Source organism: Mustela erminea, chromosome 18 (genome assembly GCF_009829155.1).
Source record: "Mustela erminea isolate mMusErm1 chromosome 18, mMusErm1.Pri, whole genome shotgun sequence".
NCBI lineage: Eukaryota > Metazoa > Chordata > Mammalia > Carnivora > Mustelidae > Mustela > Mustela erminea.
The window spans coordinates 32,222,994-32,235,463 of NC_045631.1; the positions used below are offsets into that span (position 1 = coordinate 32,222,994).

At 37.5% G+C, this 12,470-nt stretch overlaps 1 protein-coding gene across 7 annotated transcripts in view; it reads right to left on the bottom strand.

Moving 5' to 3' along the window:
- Positions 1-12,470, bottom strand: part of STXBP4 (syntaxin binding protein 4) — a 175,559-nt gene that overhangs the window by 94,998 nt on the left and 68,091 nt on the right. The window lies entirely within an intron of this gene.

Here is a 12,470-nt window from a genome sequence, read left to right on the forward strand (position 1 = left end):
GTGTGTAAAATGATAGACATTTGTAAATCCAGGAAATAAAGATTTTCTTCAGTTTTTCTGAAAAAGCAAAATCCTCATTTTGCAAAGGAAGATTTGGTTAAGCTTTCTGGAGGAAAAGCAGGTCAATCAAATTATAATTAGCTCTAATTAACCCTCCCAAGAGCTGTCAGCTTCTCTACCTGCACCTGCCTCTTTCTCCAAAAGGTGCAAAATTGAGCTCTGACTCTGAACATCAAAGAAAACCAAAGAAACAATTTTCAATCTCTGTCTACAAACAGAAGTCCCTAATCAAAGACAGATACACAGGTACACCTATCTGATAAATTTTACCATGCAACTTGTTCACAATATAAATATTAATTAGTTCAAATCCAGTTAAATGTATTTAACCCTAAACAAGCACTTTACTGGTTTAGTGAAGGTTGACATAAAAGAAAAATCTATTTTCCTACTTCTCCAGTTCTGATTACAAAGGTGCTCAAGGAAACATTTACACTACTGCAAACTTCCTTTCCTGATTAGAATGTCAACTCTGCTTACTGTAACTTGGAGTTTAAGAGAGAGATGGCTGCAAACAAATACATTCCTTTCAATTTAATTTTTAGAGTTTTAATTCATTGGAATCACATGACCAAGAATTCTAAGTTCTAATCTAGATAGCATGGTAATAATATTCTTAAGTTCATTTGGAAGAAAAAAAATTCAGTGAGAACTGGTATGTAGATTTTGAAAAACAACAGTAATAACAAAGAAACAGGGTGGGACACGGTTCAAAGATTTAAGGCATAAATAAAGTTATTCAATAGTTGGTACTGGCCAAAGGGTTAGATAAAACACTCATTCACCCAATAAATATTTATTGACAAAGCAACTGAAAGATAAAATAGCCCCAAAACAATGATCTCGGGTCCTGGGATAGAGCCCAGCATCGGGCTCTCTGCTCAGCGGGGGGCCTGTTTCTCTCTCTCTCTGTGTCTGCCTCTCTGCCTACTTGTGATCTTTCTCTGTCAAATAAACAAATAAAGTCTTTTAAAAAAAAAATAGCCCCCAACAGACCATAGATTATGCAATAGTTTAATCTATGGTAACGGAGATACCAGAACACAATGAGTAGTGGCAACAACAAATTATTTGGGAAAACAAAAAGTATAAAGTGTAGCCCCCCATCTCATACCTTATACCAAACAAAATAATTTCATAAATGGGTTAAATAAAGACAGACACGAGGGCAGGACAGTTGAAAACTAGGTTAATATATATCTGAAATCTGGCAAGGAATGGACTTTTTTTTTTTTTTAAAGATTTTATTCATTTATTTGAGAGAGAGAAAGATCACAAGTAGGCAGAGAGGCAGGCAGAGAGAGGGGGGAAGCAGGCTCCCTGTTGAGCAGAGAGCCTGATGTGGGGCTCCATCCCAGGACCCCGAGATCATGACCTGAGCCGAAGGCAGAGGCTCAACCCACTGAGCCACCCAGGCACCCCAAGGAATGGACTTTTAAAAAATTATTAAAAAGGAGAAAGCAGAAAGAAAAAGATCTGACAACACAAAAACACCTGCATTAAAAAAAAATCTTTGAAAAAAATCAGAAAGGCAATTTATATATAGGGGAACATATCTGCAACAGATTTGGTAGAAAGTAGGTTACTAACTACAATATAAGGAGATCTATTGGGAAAAGGGGATAATTATTAAGACTATATGAGAAGTGAAGAACCAAAGGGGGTAGGAGGAGATACAGGATAACATGAAGGCCATATCGTAAGGAGTGGCAGAATGTCACTAGCCATCAGATCAGGAAATCAGCTACCTTCAATATTAAAGAATTGTGATAGAATTCACCATTTGATTTGAAACTCATGGTCACAGACAGTCCTTGGTATCTAATATGGATCAGTAAATCAAAGTACAGTATTTTTAAATAGGGTGATTTATTTATGTAGGGTGAGATACAATGAGAGAAGTCTTGTTTTTAATTCTAAAACAAGTTTGTGAATAAATCACTTAACCCAATTGTCAGAAGTCCCATATTGAAATAAGACTACCAAAAGCGTTTCTCACATGGTGAACCGCCAAGATAAGAGTTTCAGAGTGTCAACTGCCTTATCACTACTTCCTCCTTGGGCAAAATTTACTAGTTTGTCAGCAAATTAATATATATTGCTCTCACATCAAGAAACAGAAACTCTTTGGCCTCTACAAATATGGTTAGAACACACCCTGAAAGTTGCTCTCTTAGCAACTAATGAAATTTTAGAGATTTGTACTTCTTCTTCTTCTTCTTTTTTTTTTTTAAAGATTTTATTTATTTACTTGAGAGAGAGAGACAGTGAGAGAGAGCATGAACAAGGAGAAGGTCAGAGAGAGAAGCAGACTCCCCATGGAGCTGGGAGTCCGATGCGGGACTCGATCCCGGGACTCCGGGATCATGACCTGAGCCGAAGGCAGTCGTCCAACCAACTGAGCCACCCAGGCGTCCCTCTTTTTTTTTTTTTTAAGTAAGAAAAATTACAGGAGAAATGCCTACACGGGCAAACATGCCTCTGACAACTCACCAGCGAAAGGGCACCTATTCTGCAATGCTTTCTAGGAAGTGAGGGTGGTTTTGCTCTATTTTCCTTTCTTCTCATTGGAATGAAAGTTCCTCATCAAGAGTACATCTGGCTTTCCCAGTGCATCCATAGAAAAGAGCATTTAATAAATGTGTCTTAGATTCCTTTGCCAAGTCTCCCTTGTAAGTCGCTACCAGGCATGCGTGGAACAACTGATGACGGAGCGTTGAACCCTGAACAGCCAGAAAATAAGTGGCTCACAGCAGGGAACCCAGAACCCCAACATCAGTTCTAACTGAGCCAAAAAGCTACAGAAAATATGGTCATCAAATGAACTGGAAGGTTTCTGTGAAGAATAGCATCACTTCCTTTCCAAATTCCTGAGACTTGGAAAATTCTGTGATTCTAGTTGATCTGACACCATTCAAATGGGTTCTGTACTATCAACAGGATAACAGAATTACTGCTCAGATTTTCTTAAAACGGTTAAGGCCTTTTGTACATTAAAGAAGAAAACTATTTGGGAACAGGGATTCTGAAAGAGACATCTTTGCCAATGCTTGATGAGAATGCCACATTCACGTCCGGTGACTCACTGGAGATGGCTGGTGTCTGGGCAAACAAGGATGCCAACCAGGCTGCTCTCGTGTTCCTTTTCCAAGCAAGCTGTCTTTAACTTAGGCAGTTTCTTGGGCAAAGTCTAATGTTGGAAAATACATGGGTCATGTTTTGATTCACAAAAGGGGAATTAACGTTGAGAAAGAAATCCGACTGAGTTTTTTTCTTTAAAGTAAGTTTCTCCACTCGGAGGGCTGCCTATCATCGTAAGATTTTTAATTTCTTTTGTTAAAAAGACTCTTTTTGGGCTTTTAAAAAAATCATTTAAAGATAACTGTAGATTACACACAGTTGTAAGGAATAATACAGAGGGGTTCCCTGTATGCTTCAACAAGCCTCCTCCAGTGGTTGTAATTTGCATGACTATAATAGAATATCACAATCAGGAAACTTCATTGATGCAATCCACAAAACAATCAGACCTTACCAGATTTATTTTTTTAAGATTTTATTTATTTATTTGACAGAAAGAGAGAGAGAGAGAGGGAGAGAGAGAGAAGCCGAGGGAGAGACAGATTCCCCGCTGATGCCAGGCTCGATCCCAGGACCCGGGATCATGACCTGAGCTGAAGGCAGATGCTTAACTGACTGAGCCACCCAGGTGCCCCCAGACTTTACCAGTTTTGTAAGCACTTGGCAATAAAAAAGAAAGACCTATAGATGCATGCAACAAGCTGGATATGTCCCAAGGGAATTATGCTGAGTGAAAAAAGCCAATGCCCAAAAGTGACACACTGTACGATTACATTTACATAACATTCTTGAAATGACAAAATTATAGAGATAGAGAACAGATTACTGGTTGCAAGGCGTTAGCGGAGGGAGGACAGAAGGAGGTGGCTGTGGCTATAAAAGAGGAGCATGAGGGATGCTTGTAAAGATGGTTTTTAACCGAAAACAAAAGTTGACATTTTGAGGTCACAAGTGACCATCTGAAATGGAAACAGGAATAATTTTACTATAGTACCCTTTTAGAACAGAAAAGACTGACACATCAAATAGATGTCTCCTTTCCTTTCTAAAGATGAGACAGCATCTTAGAATATCTACTAGGGCTATACTGAAATACTATAAAAAGTTCAGTCACCAAAAGAAGAATAAAAAGGGTGTGGGGATGGATACCACTTCTAAACATTAGAGGCTTTACGGTTTCTTTAATAAATGCACAAGGAACACAATCTCTCGAAGTGTGAAAACATGAATACCTCTTTAGTAATTGCATAGTATCACTGTTCCCTTTAGAGATATATTTAATCTGTTGTTAGTTTCCTTTGTTGCTTCATCCATCAACCAAGACAGCTCACATGCCAGCGGCACCCGCTGTGACTAAGTTCATGTTCACCTTAACTGTCCAGAGACTCCTGTGCTGAGCTGACCTCACGTGGCTGCCTCAGGACTTCATGCTCTCGTCAAGCATTCAACCCAACCTTTGCACAGGTGAGGCCGACTGCAGCTGAGCTTATCTGAACCTAAAGAAGCTGCCAAATGAGCAATTTCCCATGGTTTCTTTAGGGCAAAGGCTCGTTCAGGCAAGCCGAATACTTTGGCTTTGGACCGTTCACCGGTTCACAACTGCCTTAGGTCATAACACACTGCTGAAAGGAACCTGAGACAGCTTCGGTGTGAGAGTACATCTTAGAAAGTGGTTGATCAAAGGAAGTTGTTAGAAGAACGGCCCGTGCATGTTAAAAGTTGTTAGAACTTGAAGAAAAAAATAATGAGAAGTCTTAATTTCAAAGGAAATTGTGGCTTGTGATTTTAGACAGTAAGGTAGGGTTTATTCTGGAAAGCATGAAAACTCACCAAAAATACTGAGGTTTTAGAGAACAGTGCAACCAATTCCTTACAGAACAGTTAAGTATTCTAGTAGTCAGCCCTGGCTTAAAAAAAGCAATGTACTGGATCCTTCCAGTGAGAAAGGATCTCTGCATAATTTGTCCTTTCCTTTTTACTCATTTTTTTCCTCCCTCTCCCTCTTTTAGTTCTTCACTGCTTTCTTTTTGGGCCACTAAAAAAGGTAAATTAATTTCCAAAATTTATAATAGCTAATGGACCTTCAAAAGGGGGAGATTATTCTGTTTTTAGGATCAGGCCACAGTCTCACAATAATTCAATTAAAAGTTTATAAATGAGTGAACAAAGGATATCAAATTGCGTTCTCTCCTCCCTTTGGAAGCAACTGGTAAGCATCATTGTAAAACAAATTGAAAATCAATCTAGCCGTGTTTTAATAATCAGGTTACCTATGTATTTAAGGGATTTATATGGTGCAATTATTAGTACTGCGCTGACTTCATGTTAAGGCCTTCAAAAGGTTACCAAGAAAAGGGAAAGAAACTTTGCCATCAAGTTTCTGGTTTTTAAAAGTTTTTAAGAGAAGAGTTATACACATTCTCTATTTGGAATTTTTTTTTTTTTAAAGATTTTATTTATTTATTTGACAGACAGAGATCACAAGTAGGCAGAGAGGCAGGCAGAGAGAGAGAGAGACAGAGAGGGAAGCAGGCTCCCTGTGGAGCAGAGAGCCCGATGCGGGGCTCGATCCCAGGACCCTGAGATCATGACCTGAGCCGAAGGCAGCAGCCCAACCCACTGAGCCACCCAGGCGCCCCTCTATTTGGAATTTTTAAAGACTGTTTTTGCTAACTGTGAAAAAAGAAACTAATTCTCGAGAAGTTAGAATTTTAGCAATTTCAACAAAGCACAGGAACTCTTTCATTAACAATTCATCTGTATCACTGAAATCTTCTTAAATGGAATAATATTCTGTATACATAAGAGAAGGTGAATGGTGTTCACAGACAATATATTTAAATAAAGAAGAGTTTTAGGGCTGACTTTCGGTATTTTTTATTGCAAGTGTTCATTTCTGAAAGGCACAGCCATGCCAGTATGTATGCATGTGTTTGTACAGACAAACACATACATATATTTTAAATTATTTTTACAAAACTGGATGCATTAAATAATATTATATACTGTGAATTCATCACAACATGAATAATCACAGCCCCTCAGCCTCAGTACAAAGCCTTGACTGCTCTATTACTATACCTTCTACCATGGTTAAGTCTGGTTGTCTTTACCTTCATGGCATCTTTCATAAAGACCTTGTTGGTGGATTTCTATTGCTACTACCGGGTTAAACCCTCCATTGCTTATTTCCTGGATGAATGCTCCTCAAATTTTCAGGTGTACACAAATCACCTGAGGACTTGTTAGATATGGACTATAAAATGACTTGGATTGTTGCACTAAAGAGTCAACTATTTTTAGATCAAGATTGTAATTTCATTTATGACAAAAGACTAGAGGAGATATTTTACCAAAAATGGAAGCTCTTCAAGTATGTCACAAAACAAATGCCTAAATACAAGAACTTTTCTAACAGCATCAATAATCCATTGATTCAAAATTTGGAAAATTACAAGTACCTTTCTTCAGGAGACATTACCCAATTCAAGCATCATGCATGTATAATCTTAAAGGACTTCCAAATTTATGACAAAACCCACCAAGCTTTGGTCTAGATATTTTTAACTTTAACACCTTTCGAAGAAGACTTTCACCTACATAATGAGTAAAATTGTTTATCATAATGGATGGTGCTCCAGCTATGTTGGATCAAAAATTCAAATTTATTGACATTTTCAAACCAAGAGACTGTCTTGTTGCTTCATTCCACTGTACTATACATGTGGAAAATATCTGTGCAAAGCTTTTTAAGATGACTGTGCTAAAAATATCATGGATACAGTTGTTAACATCTTGTAGTATATATGTGCAAATTCTATGGCTCTTTACTAAGTTTAGAAGACCATGAATTTAATGATCCTGTGTTCTTTGCTAATGCTCCTTGGCTGAGTTGTGGGAAAAAAGAATTTTTTTAATTAAAGACTTTATTTATTTGACAGAGAGAGACATAGCGAGAGAGGGAACACAAGCAAGGGGAGTGGGAGAGGGAGAAGTAGGCCTCTCGCCGGACAGAGAGCCCGTTGTGGGGCTCGATCCCAGGACCCTGGGATCACGACCCAAGAGGAAGGAAGACACCTAATGACTGAGCCACCCAAGCTCCCCAAGTTGTGGGAAGAGTTTTACAAAGATTTACTGCACTTTTAATTTCAAATCAAAATTTTCTTAAAACAGAAGGAATGCCTGCCTAACATTCAATAATCAAAGACAAAAAAAGTCATTATCACACTGCACAAGAATGAGCTAAATTTAAAGCTCTAAGAAAAGGGAAACCTTATTTGTGAAGTTGAACAAGTATAACAATTTATACTGATATTTGAACTTTCAATAATATACATCAATAATAATGATTTTACACATTTTTCTACCATAAATCAATATGCAGGTATCAATTATAGTTATATATATTAGTTACAAAAACTATGAAAAACTGGAGGTATGCTAAGTTGATACAGAAATTTAGAGTTGCTTTCAATATACACACTACTATGAATTGGATAGTAATGGTATTAAGAATTAGTGATATACTTAATTTGAAAAGATGCACTTTTGAAATGGTTGTGCTTGAAATATGAAGTCTTTTAGAAAAACAAGGAATAGTTTTATCCTTATGGATGCAAATATTAAAAGACAAACATTTTGGTATTCAGTCAGTAGAAAATTTTTAAATATGTTTAGAACATTTGGGTACATGAATCTATTTTTTTCAACTGCAAATCTTATTAAATCTAAACACAGATCCACTATTTCCAATGAAACCTTAGTGTACAAAATACGATATGCTAAGTGACTTCAAAGATACAGTATGAAAAAAGAATGTAAAACTATCTATCTTTAATATTGCATGTTCAACAATATTTTAGATATATTAGATTAAATCAAATATATCTAAAATAATTTCACCTATTTCTTTTTATTGTTTTAAACATGTGCCTACTAGAAAATTAACAATATATAGATGGCTTTCATTATATCTCTATTGGACAGTGTTGGTCTACACTATTACAAAAGTCTCTTCTCTGATCTTCAGTTACTTCCCAACCTACTGTTAATATTCTGAAGTATAGATCTTTTGGGGGCACCTGGGTGCTTCAACTCAGATCATGATCTCAGGGTGCTGGGATGGAGCTCTCCATTGGACTCCCGGCTCAGCGGGGAGTTTGCCTTTCCTTCTCCCCCTCTACGCCATTCATGCACATGTGCTCTCTCTAAGAAAATAAATAAAATTTTTAAGAAAAGTACAGATAGTCTTCATTCATCCCTTTATTTATTCATTAAATATTGAGTTCCTACTCTGTGTCAGATATTATCCTAATAATCCATGAACATATCAAAGATGTGAAACTTACCTCTCATTGATAGACATAAGGACAAAAACATGACAAGCGTGTAACACGTAAGAAAGCAATACCACAAAACTTTACACACAGTAAAGGTTGAAGGTCAGTGGAGGGGATGGTACGGGGAGGGGAAGGGGAGAGTTGTAAGAGATGAGGTTGCTGAGGTAAGAGGAGTGTGGGGATGACAGATCAGGTAGGCTCTTGAAGGCTGTCATATTTACTTGTAGGATTTTGGCTTTAAGTCTGAGATGGAAATCCCTAAAGAGTTCTAACTTAAGCTTTGTATTTAAAAAAAAAATAAATAAAGCTTTCTCCTTTTTTTTTTTTTTACATTTGTGTAAAATGTAAAAGAGAGAGAGAGAGAGAGAGAGAGCCAGCATGAGTCAGGGGGCAGAGAAGAAAAGGAAAGAGAGAAAATCTCAAGCAGACTGCACCAAGCATGGAACCTGACGCTGGGCTTGATCCTGGGACCCTGAGATCATGACCTGAGCCAAAATCAAGAGTCGGATACTTAACTGAGCCACCTAGGCACCCCCTGTCTCAAGTTCTAAAAGGATACTCTGGCTGCGTTTAGACTAAACCATATGGTGGTGGGGAAAGGTTAAAAGGAGAGTGATTTGGTAGGAAGATGTCATTACAACACAGGCAGCAGATGACAGTGGATTAGACTATTGATGTAAGTGGTGAAAAAGTGGTAAAATTCTGCAGTTTAAAAAAAAAATAGGGCTAAGAAGCTAGATGCAGAGTATGAAGTAAAGGGGTCAGATTGTAGGTTAAGCAAGTTGATAATCTTTTCCCCTTGTCAAATGTCTTCAGAGGCAGTCTGCTGTCTGAAATCTTAGACTGGTATTCAAGCATCTACATGCTTTGGTCTCAAAATACCCACCCAAATATCACTTTCTAACACTTTTCATCAGTCCACAGCTCCCTTATGTTCCTGGGCCTTTGATGATGAGGATGATGAGGAGGATAAAAGAATATAGATCAAAACTATTATTTTTGAGGAAACTACTATATTCCTAACAGTTTTAACTCTGCACTCTTGATTCCTACGAACAAATTATAACACGGATATCATTATACTTTTAGACATGAAGACACAAACATACTAACAAATTAGTGTACAGTTAGTGTGCAAAAGGCCTATTCTGACTCTCAGGACTTTTTTTTTTTTTTTTTTTAAAGAGAGGGTTGGCGGGGCGCCTGGGTGGCTCAGTGGGTTAAAGCCTCTGCCTTCGGCTCAGGTCATGATCTCAGGGTCCTGGGATCGAGCCCCGCATCGGGCCCTCTGCTCAGCAGGGAGCCTGTGTCCTCCTCTCTGTCTCTCTCTGCCTACTTGCGATCTCTGTCTGTCAAATAAATAAATAAAATTCTTAAAAAAAAAAAAAAAAGAGAGGGTTGGGAGAGGGGCAGAGGAAGAGGGTGAAAGAGAATCTCAAGCAGACTCCACACCCAGTCCAGAGCCCACCATGGGGCTCAATCTCACGACCTTGAGATCATTAACAGAGAGGAAATCAAGAGTTGGACACTTAACTGACTGAGCCACCCAGGTGCCCCAAGACGAGACTTTTTCTTTGGCGGCATGATTTGCGTGCCACGCCCTCTGTCTGGAATACTCTTTCCTTTCTATGTCTGGCCCAGTTCATGTAGGTGTTATCCCCTCCATAAAAAGTCTCATTATCCTTGCAGCCAGAATTAGATTTTCCTCCTCTAAATCAAATGCTTAAAACAAATCATTCTTTTTTCAGCACCTAATATTTCTTTTTCTATTATTTATAATAATGACCATGATAATTTATATTTGTTGAGTGCTTACTATAAACTGTACACATTTATACTATTTATCTTAATGCTGCTGACAGTTTTGTGAGGGATCCTATTATCAAGCTCATTTTAGAAATGACGAAACTGAGGCTTGAAGAGATGAAGTAGCTTGCTCAAGGTCAAGAGCAAAGGAGGAGGCAGAATCTGGATAAACCTGTGTGGTCTAACTCCAAAGCCCATTATCTCCTATCTTACTCCTCATGCTAATTCACCATTCCTCATAAAAGATTCCTCTTCTGTTTATTTTTTCATAAATGTTGCATCCTTTCCTACTGAATATTCTTAAGTTCTGATACAGATTTGTCTTAGATAATTTATTCATGATGACCTGACCTTCCTTAATAGAAACTAATCCATTCCGAGAAATAAATACAGGAGGGCCTCAAGTGGAAGAAGTAGGTATTGCAAGGAAAAAAAAAAGTAAAACGAAATTTTTCTTTAGGTTCATTTCTTAATCAGTACTTCATGTAATTACTGTGTCAAGCATGCTTCACATTCTAAAGCTTTTAAGCTCTAAGCATTTAGGAGAAAAGAACATTTTAATTAAATGCAGGAAAAAAACACACCCTCTAATTTGTTCTAAATGTAAAAAAAAAATGTTCTAAATGTAAAACAAAGATGTAAAATGTCTACTTTAAGGATGCAAAGAAACACTAAAAATGTAAAAAAAAAAAAAAAATCCTGGCCATATGAACTGATGCAGGTATCAAAGGTACAGAATTAAAATGGCTAACAAGGCAAACCAACCACAGTACAAAAATACTTAATGAGTCTGAAAACTGGCCAAAAAATAGAGGACTTTGAAACACTTTTTATTTGGAAATAATTTCAAATGTACCCAAGAGTTGCAAGAATTAGTTAGGAATAAATAGTACAAAGAACACCCTCACACCCTTCACCCAGATTTACCTCGTTCACCAGATGCATCCTTTCACTAACACGTTCATGAATGAGAAATAAAGTATTCTTTCTTGTAAGGCACTGATACTTGGAGGCTGCTGAAATTCTGCATATTCTCAATCTCTCTCACATGTAAAGAGACACACGTTCACGCATACACATGCATACAGATGTGTATACTTAAACACAACCACACAGATACACACACACCACTTTTTTCTTAACCTTGAAGTTACACACATCGTGGCTCTTCACCCCTAAAAACGTAAGTATTTTCCTGAGTATATTCTCACATAACCATAGTATAGTTGTCTAACTGAGGAAATTTAACACTGATTCAATACTTTTACTTAATCTGCCATTTGTATTCCAATTTCATCACTCGACCCAATAATACCGCTTAGAACATTTTTCCATTTCAGGGCAGGATCCAAACTACTATAGTTGGGTCTTGTATTTACTTTCCCTGTTTAAACTCTTTGTTGTTGTTGTTGTTTAGGCTCTTTTAATCTGGGACCTTTTATTGCCTTTCCTCCTTCCTTTTTTAATGACAATGATATTTTTGAAGAATACAATCCTTCTTTCATACTCCTCGGTGTCTGTCTCTTTCTCTCTCTCACAAACACACACACACACACACACACACACACACACACGCACACCCGACTTAAAAAAAAAATTAACATCTCTCTGATCTTGGGTTTGTCTAATGCTGCCTCATGGCTAGATTCAGGTTACGTGTTCTTAGCCAGACTACTACAGAGGTGATGAGTCCTTTTCAAGGTTCCACATTTGGAGTCACATTCTCCATCTATTCTTCACTGGTACTATCAATTTTTAGCACCAGTCAAGGTGTTGTCTTATCTCACTACTGTATAATTATTATTTTCCCCTAGCAATTAATAAGTAGTTTATAGAGAGCTACTTTAAAAATCATGTAAATATGTAAATACTCTGCTCTTCATCAAAATTTCCCCCTAGATTTAGCATCTGATGACTCCAGCCTGATTCAGTCTATACGAACACAGATGCAAAATGCTGATTTCCCAAATCTGGCAGCTTCTCTGCAGTTACATCAGCACTCAAGAGTCTATAATGAGCAAGAGCTCTCCTTTCTCCCCATTAATTAACTAATTAATCCATTTACTAATGGTACGGACTTATGAATTACTATTTTTTCAATGGCCTGCAATTCATTACTGTATTTAATTATTTTGGTACTAAAGTCCTTCCAGATTTGGCCAGCAGAAGCCCCTTTCAAGATTG